The 16,553-nt window shown below is 40.4% G+C and overlaps 1 protein-coding gene across 3 annotated transcripts in view; it reads left to right on the plus strand.

Moving 5' to 3' along the window:
* The window catches only part of ST6GAL2 (ST6 beta-galactoside alpha-2,6-sialyltransferase 2), a 210,316-nt gene that overhangs the window by 144,216 nt on the left and 49,547 nt on the right, over nt 1–16,553 (plus strand). The gene's annotated exons all lie outside the window — the stretch shown is intronic.

The following is a 16,553-nucleotide window of genomic DNA, read 5'->3' on the forward strand; positions in this document are numbered from 1 at the left end:
GCAGCAGCAAACCTCAAGGTTAAGGATTTTGCTCGTTTTTCAACCTGATTTTCCTTTTCCAGTCTTGCAAACTTTCTAAGCCTTAACCCTTTGCAATGAAACTTTCCAGGCATGGTGATGACTGCATCCAGGTAATCTCAATACATTCGCATATATATATATATATATGTAGCTGCTTTTTTTTTTTTTTTTTTTTTTGAAAACTCGTGCAAAAGTAATTCAGCTGGTTTTGATGGTGTGGGGATATATTTTTATTACTACATTTTTTCCATTTAAAGATGAAGCTCTTGCAGGCTTTTTAAAGCAGGGGTTTTATTATTATGCTAAATCTGAAGTACAATTTAGAGGTATTTTTCCTTCATATACACTTTATGATTGAAATACTGTTTGACGGGAAATCCTGCGGGGGTTAACTACTGGTCTTGTCTGTGTCTTTCTAAGAGCGAAAGCTGCACTACTGGGAAAAGATGTGCTATTTTTTGCTGAACAGGAAGCTGTGAGGAAGGGTCTGGAGGTGAGGTCCTGCCTGTGTGTTCAAACCCAGGGATATTCAGCAGTGGTTCTGCAGCTGACAACAAAGGGGCATCTTAGCAGACACCTCTGCTGAAGCAAGCAGGGTTCCACTTGCCATTCTGTGGAAGTGCTGGATTTGAGATCTTGTAAGCAAGGACTTTGAACTATTTGTAGGCAAAAGTCTTCTGTGATGGAGCGTGCCACCTCCACAACTCCTGATGTGGGAGTCTGAGAACTTTTTTACAGTTCATCTGGGCAGAGGACAGGATTTCCCAGCATTGTCCACGTGCCACATTGAGTTGGAGGATGTATATAAAATGTTAGAGGTTTGTTGCAAAGTTGCAGACCTCTACAGCTGTTTTGTGATGAGTTTTCTATGGAGGAAAGGAAAAGAAAGGCTAAACAATAGGGAAAGTGTTATAAAAACTCTATTAAAGGAGCTGAAAGGAATGTTAGGGTTGCATATGTAAACGTCCCGGTAGAAAGGCATTGTGGATAAAGTTATGTTTCCCTTATCTCTTTGCTTCTTTGAAATCTGCAGAATGCTTGTTATATGCCCTCTTAGATTAAACACAGAGTTGTACTTACATAAAGTCTGGAGATACCATTTCCTGATTCAAAATTAAGAAAGCAAAATAGAAAATATGTAATTGAAATCCTACAGAATTTTATTTTTTCTGTTTCAGCTTAGCAAAATGAGATAAAACAGCATCCTGTTGGTAGCATCCTAATGACTGCATTGTGGATTGATGCTGTGTGTGTTAGTTACTGCATGTACTAGTGGAACATGCTGGATTTTACGTAAGTTGTTGGAATGCTACTGGTCCATCAGAAATTGTACGCAAATCTCTCTGCAGCAATTTTCAGAGTTTGTTTTTTGGAACTTCTCTGTATTTGCTAAGCAATTGTCTGGCAGTCTACAGAGAAGCACTTGGGCATATGGTGTTGGTTTATTTTCCATTTACTTAGCTACTAAGAGCATTAAAAGAAGCCACAATATATTAAATACCTCTAATATTAAATATCTTGGTAAGAAATTGCTGCAAATACTATTAAAATTGCAGATGTATACAAATGGTGTGTGATTAGTGTGAAGGCAAATCCAGGGAAGAGAGTCAGTGGGAAATCTGTTGATCTGTGAAGGTCTGTTGAGATGCTGTTGCTGCTACAAAAAAAAATTAGGTGCCACTGTAGTACCATAACTTTGGAACAAATGTGTAAGGACTTGATTCAAGGAATGGAGAATCTGGCTTTGTTGCTGCTTTCATAGTGCAGAAATAATTTTTGTCAATCGAGTGAGGTGATTGGCTTCCTCAGAGTAAAGGTTTACAACCCTTAAATAGCTCTTCCTGACGCTAAGCAGTATCCCTTTCATGTGTTTGAAGTGTGTTAGAAAGGCTGGCTAGTAACATTGGTACCGATGGATGCAGAAGAAAGAAATTTACGACATCAGGTAGTTTCTTGAAATTATTTCCCTTGTTGTTAGTTATTACCAAGCATTAGACTGCCACACTTGAATATAATTAATGTAGTAAATGGTTTATTAGGCACCATCTGAACTTTTGTCTTCTTTAATTATAGAAGCCTAGTGCAGTGGTCTGTGTACAATATTCAGCCCAAATAATTGCTTTCAGACTTTTATCTGACCGTGGTTATTTTTGGAGCAGCTGCATGCATAGCTTTTCCCTGAACTTTGCTCTTTTTAGGCTCTCCTATGCAGTTGCGCCACTACATTTCCAATTTGCATAACTAAAAGCAGTTGCATTGTGATTTTGCTGGTAGTAATTCAGAGCAATTGTTCTGCATGCCATCACATGATAATATGTTTTCATCTTCCTTAAAACGCTATCATTCATGTTTAGGTATCCACCAAACCATGTTGCAAATGGGAAAGTTGTAATTATTTTTTTTTTCCCTGAAAGTTTTTAAATGGTTACTGAAGTTAAGAGTATTTTTTCCAGTGACATGGGGTATCTCGAAAATGATTTAAAGAAGGTAAAAGTAGTGGCATGGGATGAAATCTGCAGCACAAAGAGTTTACAATAAAGGGTTCAGATACAGCAAGCCCTTCTTCATGTCCTTAAACACATAGATTAGTTCGATGATAAATGCCGTCTTCCTACAGTGGAACACATGGTGTCATATTTAGGGTACAAGATCGTATGAAAAGCTGACCACAACAAACATATTTCTGAGAATAATGTAAAAAAAACCAGATACCTGTTATTGGTTTTGTGAACATTTTGTATTTTAGATCCAGTCTTTTCTATGGCGCAACCACAGAAGACTGATTTTCTTGATCAGTAACACTTCTGAGGAGAGCTGTTTTGTAAAGAAATTGAGATTATTTTTATCCAGGCTGAAGATTTTACATAGACTAGAAACAGTGCTTCAGGAGTTGGCCTTGAGGGCAAAGTATGCCAAAATCATTACATTTGTTGTATGCATTTTTCAGAGATCATCTCTTTCTAGAAGGATGAATGCTTGAAGGGTTCAATGTCGGGGAGCAACTGTTGCCAGTGTTCTTGATGAGGGTCCTTGACCTTGGGAACTGGCTCCTGACAGATGCTTTGACAGAGCCTGTTGCTCTGCAGGCCCTCAGAGCCCTCTTCAACATCAGTCTCTTTGGAGAGGCCAGGTCTTCCATGCTGCTGAAGATGGCCAGAGGTTCGGTGGGAGCTGGGGAAGCGGAGCAGAGCTGGGCTCTGGGATGTAGTGACCTGGACTGCTGTTACGTTTCATTGGAGATGCAACCATACGGCTGGTTGTGTGTGTTACTGCCTTGTACTTTCTGGAAGGTTGCACTGCAGAAATCTAAATGTAAATGAAAAGTAAATGTTACTCATTGCGTAGCTCTGTGATTGTCATCAGAGTGGGATTCACCGCAGGTTTTGTACAGTCCCCTGTTTATTGTATTAAATTGTATAAATACTATCTGAGATTAAGGCTCTTTGTAGCTAGGGTTCTGAAGCGACTGCGAGTGCTCTCCGGGGACTGAACGCAGAATCACGTGAACCAAATGGCTGTTACCTGTGGAAAGGAAACTTTCTTCTTCCCTTGTGATACCTGTCAGTCTGGGTGGAAGGTATGTGGCCCACCAGATGCAGAGGACTTAGTGAGATGGGGTGATTTGTTCTGCGGCTTTGTGAATCCATTATGTCATTGATGGAGCTGGAGGTCCAGAGGGTGTAAAATTTGATGAGGGATCTTTATAGGATCCTCAGTTTATAGCAGCTTTCCTACGCTAAGGTCTGTACTTCATTTCGGTAATGGAGTTGGCTTTTGGAAGGACTGCTTTTGGTCTGGTCACTGTCATGTCTGTCCCTCAGCAAAAGCTCTGATCCCGTGTCTATGACATACTGTCTTTTCTGTCCATGATGTTCTGTTTGAGGGATGGGGAGCTAAGTAAATACCTTCCCTGTGTAAAAACATAGTGATGTGCTCTACAGTCATGGTCCAAAATGCCCTCAATCTTTGCATAACCAGGCAGTGCAGAATTTGACATCCTTTTACGAGGGCGATTCCTAGACAAGAAGCTGCTAGTTCAGAGTGGTATTCCAACGGAGTGCTTTGCAAATCTGAAAAACGTTGTAGGTATTTTATAATTCACTATGCAGAGCAGGAGGTGTTTGGCTTTGGACTGGTAATGGGTTATCGGGCCGTTCACCCTTGTGCTGTGGCAGGGAATGGAGGTCAGTAGCAAATGAAAGCTGCTAGCATCTGATGGCTGTTTAGTCACCTGTGAAATGTGATTTCTAATAGACAGGTTTCCACATCACAGGAGCAGCCACCGCAATTAGATGCGCAGAGCCAGCCCCCTTGTCGAAAGACTCATTAGTGTGGCTAACAAGCACATCATGCCTCATCTTAGCCTCAAACCAATGCTGGCAGTTAAGTGTTTCCAAACACAGCGTAGGGACCGGTGATTGCTAATCGTGCTCTGTCTGCTGGTGGAGAAAGAGTGCATTTTATTGTCAGAGCTGTTGGCCTGGCTCTTCTGGAAAGGCTTAATCTGTAAAAGCAGTAAAAAGTAGAACCTACAGCAGCATCCGTGAGGTCCTGGCTCCGTGTGAGTAAGCTGCTTGCAAAACATTCAAAGGCTTCACTGGGTTTAGGATTTCATGCTGTGGAAGCATTATAGAGGGCACCCTGTATCTCCCAGTGAAGCTAATCCTGTCCAGACTTGATCATAGTTAGTGACAAATTGGCTGAGAAGTCAATGGTTAATTTTAATGAATGAGGTTTCTTTGATTGCAAGCTTACGCGTGCCAGTTGTAACAGTATGCCTATGATAGAATTAGGAATTCTATTTATATTATTATTTTATTTATAAATTATTCTGTTTATAAATAAGGAACAGTGTCAAATCTGTTGGTGTTTTAAGACATCTATGTTTTGTGGAAGTGCCATTGGGTGACAGGGACCAGAAGTGCTCTTTCTCCCCCAGAATACTCTAGATACCAATGAAAAGTTCAAAGTTGTTGCAAAATTCTTTTCTAGCTGTTAAGCAGTATATAATGTATTGTGTCATACAGTCTGGAAGGCCTCTCATGTCTTCAGTGAACTACAGACCTCATACAGTCCCATAAACTCAGTGACAGGTCTTGTACTGCCTTTAAGTGGGCTTTGGATCTAGACCCCTGTGAGTCCTAGTTTGTATGCCAGCAGCAGGCTCCTTTCAACAGAAGGCAATAAACTTGGGTGGTCGGAAACAAAGTTCCCAGCAAACATACATGAATTGGGTCATATTTTGATGTGTTGAAGAAGCTGGTTTGAAAACAAATCCTGCTTGGGTGAAGTGTATCATGAGGCGTTAGAGAGGAAGCATTGAGAATAAGAGGAGTGCAGGAATTTTTTGAAGAAAGCAGTGTACACTAAGTGATTTATTTTTTTCTGAAGACTGTGGTGCTAGCATAGAAATTGCATTATAGCTGCATAGACAAGAAGCTTTATTTCTTAAGAACACAAATGTGGTTTATAGGAAAATCAAGCAGTGACACGTTCGTAGGCATTTAACTTGGATGTAGTCTTGCAGATGGATGCAAGGCTGCGATCTAACTACCTTGACTCCACACACAGACCTTTTATTAACACAGCTGAAGGGCACAGAATATCAAGGGTGGGTTTTATACTGATTAGTTTGCATGACTGTAGCAGTGTGGTGTTGACATTTTCTTTATAATATGCCACCTTTTTTTCGGAAGCTCATCATTCACCCATAAAACACGTGTTCTGATTTAAAGCATAGTTAAAAAGTCTACTTAGCAGAAGGAGAAGTTTTACTACGTATAAAAATGATTGCTTTGACAAAATGGAGAATAACGTGGCATTAACAAAGAGAATTCACTTCTATTTTTCTTTCTTTTTTGGGGGGTTTGTTTTACGTGCATAACTCTCAGTACCCTTAGATTTAAAAGACAGTTAGAAAAAGACATTTAGAAGAATGGAAGCCCCTTAAAAGATTGTTTCTTTCATTATCTTGACAAACCTTGAAAAGTAGTTTCTGTGCCTGCATAGTGATTATGTTTCAGAAACAGTTCTTAGGGGTTTTATTATGTGCTGAAACATATGTTTGTAAAAAAGACTATAACCTGGTGGAAAAAAGTGTCTTACAATAATAAAGCTGTCGATGGGCCATATGCTGCCATCAGTGTGTTTGAAAAAAATAAATTCTTCTACAAGTGTTAAGTAAGTTTACAGCCTGAGTGTTAAGTTAGGGTCAGACTGTGACTGGCCCTCTGTGGATTGAGAAAGGGAGGAAAATGCATGCAGATCTTCTTCATGCTCTAAAATTTTATTAGCTCACATGGTGGCCGGCAAGATGCAGTGGGGTAACAGCCCTTCCCAAAGGGCAGTGGAGGCAGGAGTTCTGTGGGAGACTGCGAGAAGTCCTCCTTCTGCAGCTTTCTTTGGCAGTCCACAAGTTTGTGCCAACCCAGCACAGAGCATGTGTTTTGTAAAACTTGGCAGAGCTTTGCCTGGTGTCTCCTGCAAAGAGCAAACCTCTGAGGTAGATTATATGCCTTTAAAAGGTGATGGAACAGATATATGAAGCCTGAACAAATAAGAGCTCTGATAAATAAGCAATGGGATAAGAAATGTTGAAAAAACATCAGTTCTTACTTTCTACTAGGCAGATAATTTATATTTTTTGTATTTTTGTGTGTGTTCATATCACCATTTTTGCTTTTGAAATGTAGGTGACGTGGTCATTGCAAAGTCTTGTATCTGAAGAGCAAAAGTAAGATGCAGTAGGTCAAAGGATGTGTCATTCTTAAAAGGCACTTCTGTGTGGGATCAATGTTTGGTAAATGTAGGCGCTTTCAAGCCTATTCTACTTTGGATGCACTCGCATAGCTCCTCTGAATGGGAGTCATGCCTGTGTGCATCTCAAAAAGAATAGGTCTCTGTAACTGAGGCAGTTTCTGTGTAGAAACATACTTCACCGGCAAGTGTTTTTAATGTCCTAATGTTTTCCACCACTGATCAGCTGTGCACTGCTTGTTTTCCTTACAGCTCAGCAGGTGATGGTCATTGTCAAAGGAAGTATCAAAGATTAAGGAGAATTGTTTAAAGCAGTTGACCATGCTGAAGGCTGTCAAGAGATACATGATGTTGCCATAGTATTCATTATCAAAATCAAGATTGTGAACGCAGCAGTTCCCACCAGGAGTGAATTTGTTACCCATAGTCTTTCCAGGGTTCACGAAAGCTTTTAGTTTGCATAGGGGAAAATTGCTTCTTGAGGGCTGAGATCTTCCCTCTGGGTTTTCCTGCCCAGAAGTCTGATGTGGTATGTTGTGTCTATGTGTATAATGCTCCCAGTTTAGAAGAGGGCCTTGGAGACCAAGGGAGTGGAGCAGGGAGAGGGAATAAGATGCAGTAGAGGCACGCAGACCCCATCACCGTGGAAATGAAAAATATACTGGATCAGTATTCTGTGGAGGAGAGGGTACTTGGGAATTATGTGGACATTCCCTGGGAAAATTTTTGGGCACATCAGAGAGTAAGGCTAATCATGGATTGAAGGAGCAGTGAAAGGATGACAGTAAGTCTGGGAAGAAACCATCTGTGCCTGGTGTGTGCTTACCTTTCCAAGAGAGGCACTTTGGTACTGGCAAGGCTTGGAAGCATCCTGGGACCATTTCTATTCAACATGACAAAATGTTGGTCCGTAAAGGATGTGAAGTCCAGCCAAGTTCTTACACCCAGTTGGACCTGAGGGAAGGGCCCTGGGCTGTGGTGCTGCCGCCTGAGCACAGCTGATGAGGTGACGGAGGAGCCTGCAGTGGGCCAGGCTGGCTTGCCCATGCTATATACAAGCCAACATGTGGTGTTAACAACTGCAGCACTCAGAATTTGCACAAACCCACATTTAGTAATAAAATAGCCTGCAACTAGTCAAAGGCACCAGTAGTTGCCAAGCAAATTTAGAATGTCTAAGCCAACCATTTTTAAGTTATGATGAGCCAAAAAAAATTAGGAAGCAGTCCAAGAAATGGAGAACACCTCACTTTTTCTGGAACTCTCATATCTCCAAGATGCCTTGGCTGATTTACCTCAAACTTTCCAGAGAAGCTTTCCTTGGCACAAGACCATGACTGTGAAATTTCATGTGACTGGGTTTTACTTTGTTGAAGTTATGAAGGTTAAAACCAGAGTTTGTTATAGAAAGCAAATCTCTCCATTAGAAATATTTCTGCATAGTTGATATCCATTCCGTTGTAATTGTTTACTGCAATTTATTGTTCAGGCTGATTGTATTTTGGCTATTTATTTTTTTTTTTTTTTTCGAAAAGCGTAAATTCAGAGCAGATAGCATGAAGCCAAATTGTGCATGTCTATGTAAGGGTACGTGTGGTAAAGCAGAAGCGTTAGCCCTGTATCCACTGGAGAAGGAGTTGTAGCTGGAGTCCTACTCCCACCTGGCTATCGCTGGAGAGCTTTTTTGGAGTGTCTGGTTTGAGCTCTCACTGTTTCATACAGCCTTTCCCTCATTGCTTGGTAGAAGGGAGTGTCTCTGGTGGCCTAGTCATAATCTCACCTCCAGACTAAAAAAGGTTTCTCTTTGATAGCCATCTTGTCATTCAGGGTTTCCCTGGTGGCGGCTCCTGCTGTGGAAAGCCATGAAGGGGGCAGTAGCCTAAGACTGGGATCCGTGTTCTTGGTGTGTGCTCTTAAGCTGCTCTTTGTTGTGTCTGAACATCTGTAGCCTGAAAGGTCTAGTTGCCAAAATTGCAAAATTTCAGATAGGCATTAGAAAATACAGAGGAAATGCTTGTGGACCTGGAAGTGCATTTTCTTTTTCAAGTTAGGGACACCTTAGCTGTGACTTAATTCTTTATAGGAGTGAGATGTGGTTATGTACCAGCCCTTTCCTCTGCTCCGAGTGCTGTTTTCTGAATGGTGTGAAGACAAAGCATGCGATTGCAGCTACTTGCAGTTGTTAGATGGAACCAAATGAGCAAAGGCTTGTAAGTACACTACTTTAAAGGCACTGAATTAATTTGACTGGATCAGTATAGACAGAACAAGCAGGGCTGGACAGATGTCAAGCTGGAATGAGCCCTCACCCCAATGCAGGGGCTGTGAGTGTTTGAAGGCGATGCTCGACTGTATTTTTCTCTCCAGGACTCCAGTTCCGAAGTGCCAGGAGACACTCGGCAGAAGTCAGAAGATGCTGCTCCTGGAAGAGGCAAGGTGCTGTTGTTCACTGTTTGGTAGGACTCTTTCAAGCGGGATCACCCGGCACCTGCTGAGCTCTGCAGTTCCTGAGGCCAGGAGGTGCTCCATGTCTGTGCAGGGTGCACTCATTGTCCTGTTTGCCATCTGTACCAGTACCGGCTAGCATCTGTAGCAGAGGGGCATTGCTGCTTCTTGCCTAACCCAGCCCACACCAGACCTACAGCTGTCTGTCAAGATACAGTAGATTGTTATGGATTGCTTCCTGAAAAGGGTGTCTGTATAAAATACCTGTCAGAAGATTTTCTGTTTGCTCAGGTGTCTTATTATTAGGAGCACTAAAAAGACCAACAGAGCCAGCTAAAAATCAATCTGCCACATATAGGCAGCCAATGGAAAGAGTGCAGCGTGGGTGTACTGTGATCACAGCTACTTAAAACAGTGATCAGAGATACTGCTACAGTCTGCAGAAGCTGCAAGCAGTAGAGAAACCCCACTGAAAACTCCTGGACCACGGAATTAAAATAATTAAGCCTTGCAGTCACTGGAATATACAGTGCTCTTCTTGCAAGGTCGTCACGAGGTGAATAAGGGCACAGCTAGAGCACACCGTATATCTGGAACTTTGCTTTTGTCATGTGTGGCCCAGAGGCTCGCTATTTTTTTAAAACAATGACTACTTGCTGTTGAAAGTGCCCTGAGGATTCTTCAGTTGTTGATGGCACTAAAACTATAGCTATCAAAGAGGAAGTGCAAAGCAAAATATATTGGTATGAATGAGGATGTATCTTTTCATTCCTGAGCTAGCTCAAGCATCACTGCATAGCACTGTAGTGCTCTGCATAGAGACTCCCTGAATGACTTTTTCAGTAAGCAGGGCTCCTGATGGAGGAGGTCACCTCAATGAATTTTTTATCTTCTTGGCATTTCTAGGAATAGTGTGCCTGCACTCTTCAGGCTGCAGAGCCGCAAAACTTTGAGTTACTACTGGTGCTACTCCATCCTGTGCTTGCAGAAGAAGCTTTCCAAGGAGTCTCATAAACCTATTGCACAAGCTGAGAGAAAGGATAGAAGACTGCATAGCCTGTAATACTGCAATATTACAGTATTGTCTACTGCTGCAATAACCCCTGCTGTGTTTGGAAAGTCTCAGGCATACCAGCACCATGGCTAATCAGTCGAGTAGTCAATAACAGTTCGTAGGTTTGACTGGCTGAGAAATTCAGCATGGCTAAGATAGACATCTGATCCAGTTCAAGAAAGTAAAGGCGTCTTTCTACAGTAGTTTGCTTTTTGGTGGTGCCACTTTAAGCCTGTTTCTGAATTTGCTCACATTCTAAAGAATAGTTAAAAAGTATGACGCTTTAAAATAATAATAAAAAAGTAAAATACCTCCCATTCAATTCTTGATATTATTTCCTTATTTACTGACTTTTAACATTTTAAGTAAATAAGGCAGGAACATTAATAGCCAGACAATGATACAGCAGTGCAAAAGCAATACAGCTTTTAGATGGACACTACTGGAGTTTTGTGACTCCGTACTCTATTATAAGTGCTGAATGCACCCAGTAAGTATATGTGATAAATATGTATAAATATATAAGTGATAAATATGTATAAATATATAAGTCTTCCTTACCTTACCACTGGATTAAAGCCAGCCTCCTTATATGTGATTTTCTTCCACCGCTCTCCCCCCTCCACCAGTTGTTTGGAATCAGCTATAAAGCAGAAATGTGGTCAGTAATAGCAGAGCAACGAGAATTGCTCATTACCCCACCATCCAAGTTCCTCAGAAAGTAATATTTGATACCACATCAGTTTCACTGTGGTTTTGGGATATAAGCTGAAATTGAATTTTTATTCAGATTTGCTAAACAAAACAGTTATATTCTTGTTCTTTGAAATGCAATACCTCTCTAAGCAAAAGATTCCCCTTATTTTCCATCCATCTGAAGTGAGGCTACAAAAGAAGAAAGTTGCAGCTCCCATGTATGAGGAGTACTTGGGAAAATGTCAAGTGATTCGGAAACGGGCATGCTGAGTAGAAGCGTCATCAAGAAAAAGGCAGATTGGATCAAGAGTTGGAGCAGTGGTTGATAGGTCTTGGAGATGGTTCAAAATAGGGATGCTACTCCTCCTGAGGTTTTGGAAATCAAAAGGTGGTTGCAGTAACATGGTGATGCTGGAGGAAGCACACCACTGTCAACTGGCACCATCAGTCGCTGGCTGAAATGCTGGAGAAGTAGTAGCTGTAGAGAGAGTACGTAGAGTACATAAAGTATGTATTATATTAACAATGTTACATTTTCCAAGAAGACAGTGCTTTTAAAAAGCAAATGTCATGCACTAAAGTCTATTTTTTCCCCGATTCTCTGATGCCCAGGCCAAGTGAAATTGATTTTAAACTAACGACACCAATGTGCCTGTTTCTTACAACAGTCTGCTTGGCAGAAAAGTGATGTATTAGAATTCCCATAAACTTGGATTCTCCACCTCCTGGAAAGGAAACTGTATATGTTACCACTGACGGAAACGTGGGCTCCTCTATAGCATGCCCTTGGGTATGTTTTATTTAAGTGGCTTGAAAATAAGAGATTATTCCTCATGTGCTTGTCCATACTTGGTTTCTTTATGGAGACAGTGACATTTACAGTATCGGCATTCTGGAATACTGTTTTTGCCATAGCTTTTAATGATAATCTCTGTTTACTAAAAAAAACAAAACTGAAGAGACCTTGGCACATAGTGGTATGGAAGGTTTAGCAGACACAAATTGTTACCTGCATGTGGTAATAAAGTTAGAAAACACTTTAAAGAAATCAAGCTTTCCCTTTGCTTGATCTGAGTTATACAAATTCTTTTCCTTTAATTTCTGTTCCCTCATGGTATAAAACTATGTAAGTGTGCTCATTCTTTCATCAAAAATGATTCAGACCTGAGGGACACTTGTAATTTGGAAGTAATTAGTAAATAAGTCAGATAAATAGTATCCATTGAGAATTGTGAAACTACATTGGATAGGATTCTTAAAGAGCTGTATCAAATTTGAACAATTAAAGCTTAAAAAAATTATCAGTAGTTAGTATGATAAGTCCATTTCATCATAAATTAGTTCACTGTTAATAATTTCTGCTCACTGTTAATAATTTCTGCTGCTTTCGGAGCAATCTGAAGAGATTTAGCAATCTTAAAAAGCAGTTAAAATAGAGGAAAAAGAAAATCTGTGAAAGTATAGCATCTTTAGACTAAAATGTGGTGGTATCAGCTACCTGATTTGCATTGTGAATGCGGGGTGTGCGCTGGCAGTCAGTGCTTCAGTGCAAGTGCAGTCAGTGAGGTTCTGCACCCAGAGCTGGACCTCAGGTCTGTGGGTGCTCCCTTCTCCCCATCTAACTTTGAACAGTATTTCTTTTGGTTCTTCTGGAGCACAGCTTATTGTCTGTCTGTCTGGTGTTTAAGAAAAGCTCAGTGGTGCTCATTTTCTTATGCTGAAGTCAAAGAAACCCCAGCTTGTGTGGCTGCTACTGTTCACAGAATTGGGCTCTTTGAAAAGCAGAATGTTAGGTACAAGGTGTGTTTGAATAAATGTGGCTTGTAAGTAGACCAGTCTACCACTGCTCATAAATTCATCTTAAAATCTTTCTATTCGGCTGCTTAAATGTCACTTCAGGACACTTCATCATAAATGGAGATATCATAAACGAGATGCTACAGGATTCTGCTGTAGCTTTGTGTCGGCACAGGGGTGGGGTTAAGGGAACATGCAGATCTGTGACATTATTCCCTGGCAATAACCTGATGTCTCTCACCATGCTCCAGGGTCTGTTAGAAGTAATACCAGATTTCATATTTGTGGGTTTTATACCATACAATTCACTACAGTTACTAGAAGTACTATGAAATTGTACAGTGCATTAAAATAAAGTACAAGTTACAGTGAATTAAGGAAATACACTATTCCTATATAGAGTTTCTTCTGCTTTATTAGAGTGGTAAATTTTGTTTAATCAGTTCACCAAAGTGGGTTTCGTGATTGGTAGGTTTGCTACTAGTGGCAAGTTCCTACCAGTGGGTGTGGATTACCAGCACTTTGCTATAGTGCCTCATGTCCAAATACAGATTCACAAGAATTTTACTGTTTTAGCACAGCAGAGCAGGCCCAACAGAATCTTCTGAACAGATACTGAAAAATCTAAGAAGTTTGGAGTAGATTGAACACAGCTGAACACCAGAATAAGAGTCTCATCACTGCTCGGCATCACTTATGATTGCTGCCAGTATATCTTTTTGCATTTTTATAGCCATATTTAGCATGAACTTCAATGCATTTTTCTCCAGCAGTTAAAAAAAACCCAATCTGATGAAAGGAAAATTTTGCTTTGCTTGCAGTCATCCTGTGTAATATACCCTATACCTACTATAGCAGTTTTAGCTGTTAGTAAAACATCTATACTAACATATGCTGACTAGAAATATAGATGCAAATCAGGAAGTAAAAGCAAGAATCATGAAAATGTTAGAAACGTTAAGCATTAGTTTTTAGATGAGACTAAATGGGTTTTGGTTTGGTTTTTTTCATTTATTTAGTATCTGAACAGGATCGAAGCAGGACTGAACCCCATCAACAGAATAGGTTTGACAGGATTGGGTGTTGCTAAGGAATCAATCTATGTTAAAACAAAGATTTCTTTTTCAGAACAGTCTCTTTTTATCTTGGCAGAGAAAACCTTCTGATTGATTTAAGGCAGTGAATTGGCTTCACTTTATTACTTGCCCTCTGCCTTTAGCACTTAAAAGCTGCCGACATGGACTAGGGCTGTATTATGCTAGGCAAGGGGCAAAACCACATGAAAGTTCATCTCCATCCTTGTGTACTTTTCTCCTGATTCTGCAAATTGTTGGCTTGAGTGTTGCCAGTAGCCTTCCTAAATGGCAGATGGTGTGGTGTTGAGGGAAAATTCACGTTTTCTTGGAGGGCCACGAACCTGAAGACAAGCAAGTACAGTCTCAGAAGAGGCTCCCCAGGAAAGCAAGCACAGGCAGGTATGCTGGGGGAGCATGGGCAGAGCCTTGCCACAGCCAGAAGGGGTCTGCTGCCATGAGTGCAGAGTTGCCAGTATGCAGCAAGGGAGGAGAAGAGAGGGAGAAAGAGAATTTCCGACATGTCTGACGTACTGCTGAGAGGTCAGCTGTGCTCTGTGCCGGGCAAGAGGATGCGCTTCATCTGCAGATGCATCCACATCTTCCAAGCACAGCATTGAAAAAGTAGGCAGGAGGTTTCAATGTCTTGGCTACTTAAAGGCAGTCTTAGAAGGAGGGCTTTTTAATGAAATCGGTGATATTTCAAAGGCCTGCTTGTTGGCTGAAAACCAAAAAAAAAAGATGTAGCCAGCATTTGAAATACTAACAAATATTTTATTGAAAGTTTTGAGAATCCCACTTGTTGAAGAATTGAAGGAAAGGAATATATTACATGTATACTGATGAGCTTCAGACTTCAAAGTCAGTATTTAAATAGAGACTTTTCTCTAGCGGTAAAAGCATGTCAACAACCTCTGCCAAGTATCTTAATAAGAATAGCATTTTCTCTTTTACAGATTCATCTGTAGTAGCCTGTAGATCTCAAAATACAAGGTTTCAGATTCTGTTGTCTCTTATGATGGTGAAAATTAGCATCCAATAGTAATTCCAATGTTGTATCCAGTGGGGATGGGCTCAGAATCTTATCCTGTCATTTCAGCTCTTATAACAAAAACAACTAATGCAAATAATCTTGCAAACTAGCCAGCTCTATCATGCCTCTCACTTGCCTCAGTTTCTCAGTGTTCTAATGGTATCGGAGCTTCTAGAGACCGTAATTTTTTTTCTGCTGCTTTCCACCTTGTAAAGTCATATTTACTTGTAGGGAGTGAATGGGAACTGCTGGGAAAGAAGACTTCTTGTGCACTGCACATGGTCACTAATGACTGCACAGTGGGGAAATCTATGAAGAATGCAACCAACCACCATGATTAAATTGTCACTACTCCTCATACTGGTTTCATGATGGTAGTTCTTAAGAGATCCTGTTTCTCTGCAAAATTTCCAGACAGGTAGGATTCAAGTTCCAGTGGTTTGTGTCAGGTTACAAACAGCTGTATCCCCCGGAGAAGAGGTTTCTGTTGATCTAGTCATAGTTTAAACTAATATTGCCCTGAGCCATGCATAAAACAGTGCCAGAATGGAGGAGAGAAAGGAAAGGGAAAAAAAAGCCCAAACTTAAATACTAATACCGCTTTGTTTTGCCTCATGAAGCCAAACAAAACATCTCAGCTAATGTAGGTTGGCTTATCATCAGCATAGTCATGTTAAGTATCAAAATATACAAAAAAAGGAGGAAAATTGTTCTAGTCCAGGAAATTTCACTTTTGGATTGTATTTATAATGTAACAAGGGCTAAACTGACTTCATCCTTCAGTTTGGCAGGGCTTCTTCCAGGGTGAAACTTTTCATTCAAGCTTTTACCCTAGAGCAAGTAAGCCTATAGAAGGCGTGTTGTTTATATGTATGTATATGAGTATATAGAAATGAGCATTAGCAATGATAATTGTCTAAATGTTCTCTTAGAATGATGTTGCTAACATAAGCAAATAGGAACTGGCAGTGAGATAGAGCTGAGGAATAGGGAACAATTTATTTACCATTGTTCTTTTTTTAGAGTTTTAAAACAAGGGCTTGCTTTTCACAAATGTAAAAAGACAAACTGTAGTCTAATAAAAAGCAAAGCCCAACACAGTACCTATAGGACTTACTTTACTGGAACACACAGTAGAAACATACTCTGTGAATGTAAAATTTACTGCTATGAGATACAGATAATCAGTATATCTCAGAAGCACTGGTGCTTTAGAGTGGATAATCAAAATTCTCCAACCCTTTCTGCCTGGAAGAGTTTGTGACTTTGGTCAGTTTTTTTGTGATAGGATTGAAACAGACCTTTTGTAACTGCGCTGTCTGTTGTGTGTGTGTTAGTATAAACGTTTCCTTCTTTCAGGAAGCAATTCAGATTGCCCTTTTTCAGTGCAATTACTGCTGTGTTAAGTTCAAGTAATATAGCATCTAAAAACGTTTATGGAGCAAAGAAAAGGAGCCTTTTATTCTAACCTTGCCAAGAGCAGAAATAAAATGAGCTGTTGTGCTGGAAGTGTAGAACTGCATGAGGATTTGTAACGTCCTATTTCTCGTGGTTTAGTCTTGTGTGCAGCCTGAGATTTGTGTGATTTAATGAGACTGTGATTCGTTTATCCTGTCAAGCTTTAAATAAAAACCCCTCAAAGCACTTCCTTCCTTTTTTGAATTATGTGTTTTTGCAA

Source organism: Falco punctatus, assembly GCF_963210335.1.
Source record: "Falco punctatus genome assembly, chromosome: 2".
Lineage (NCBI taxonomy): Eukaryota > Metazoa > Chordata > Aves > Falconiformes > Falconidae > Falco > Falco punctatus.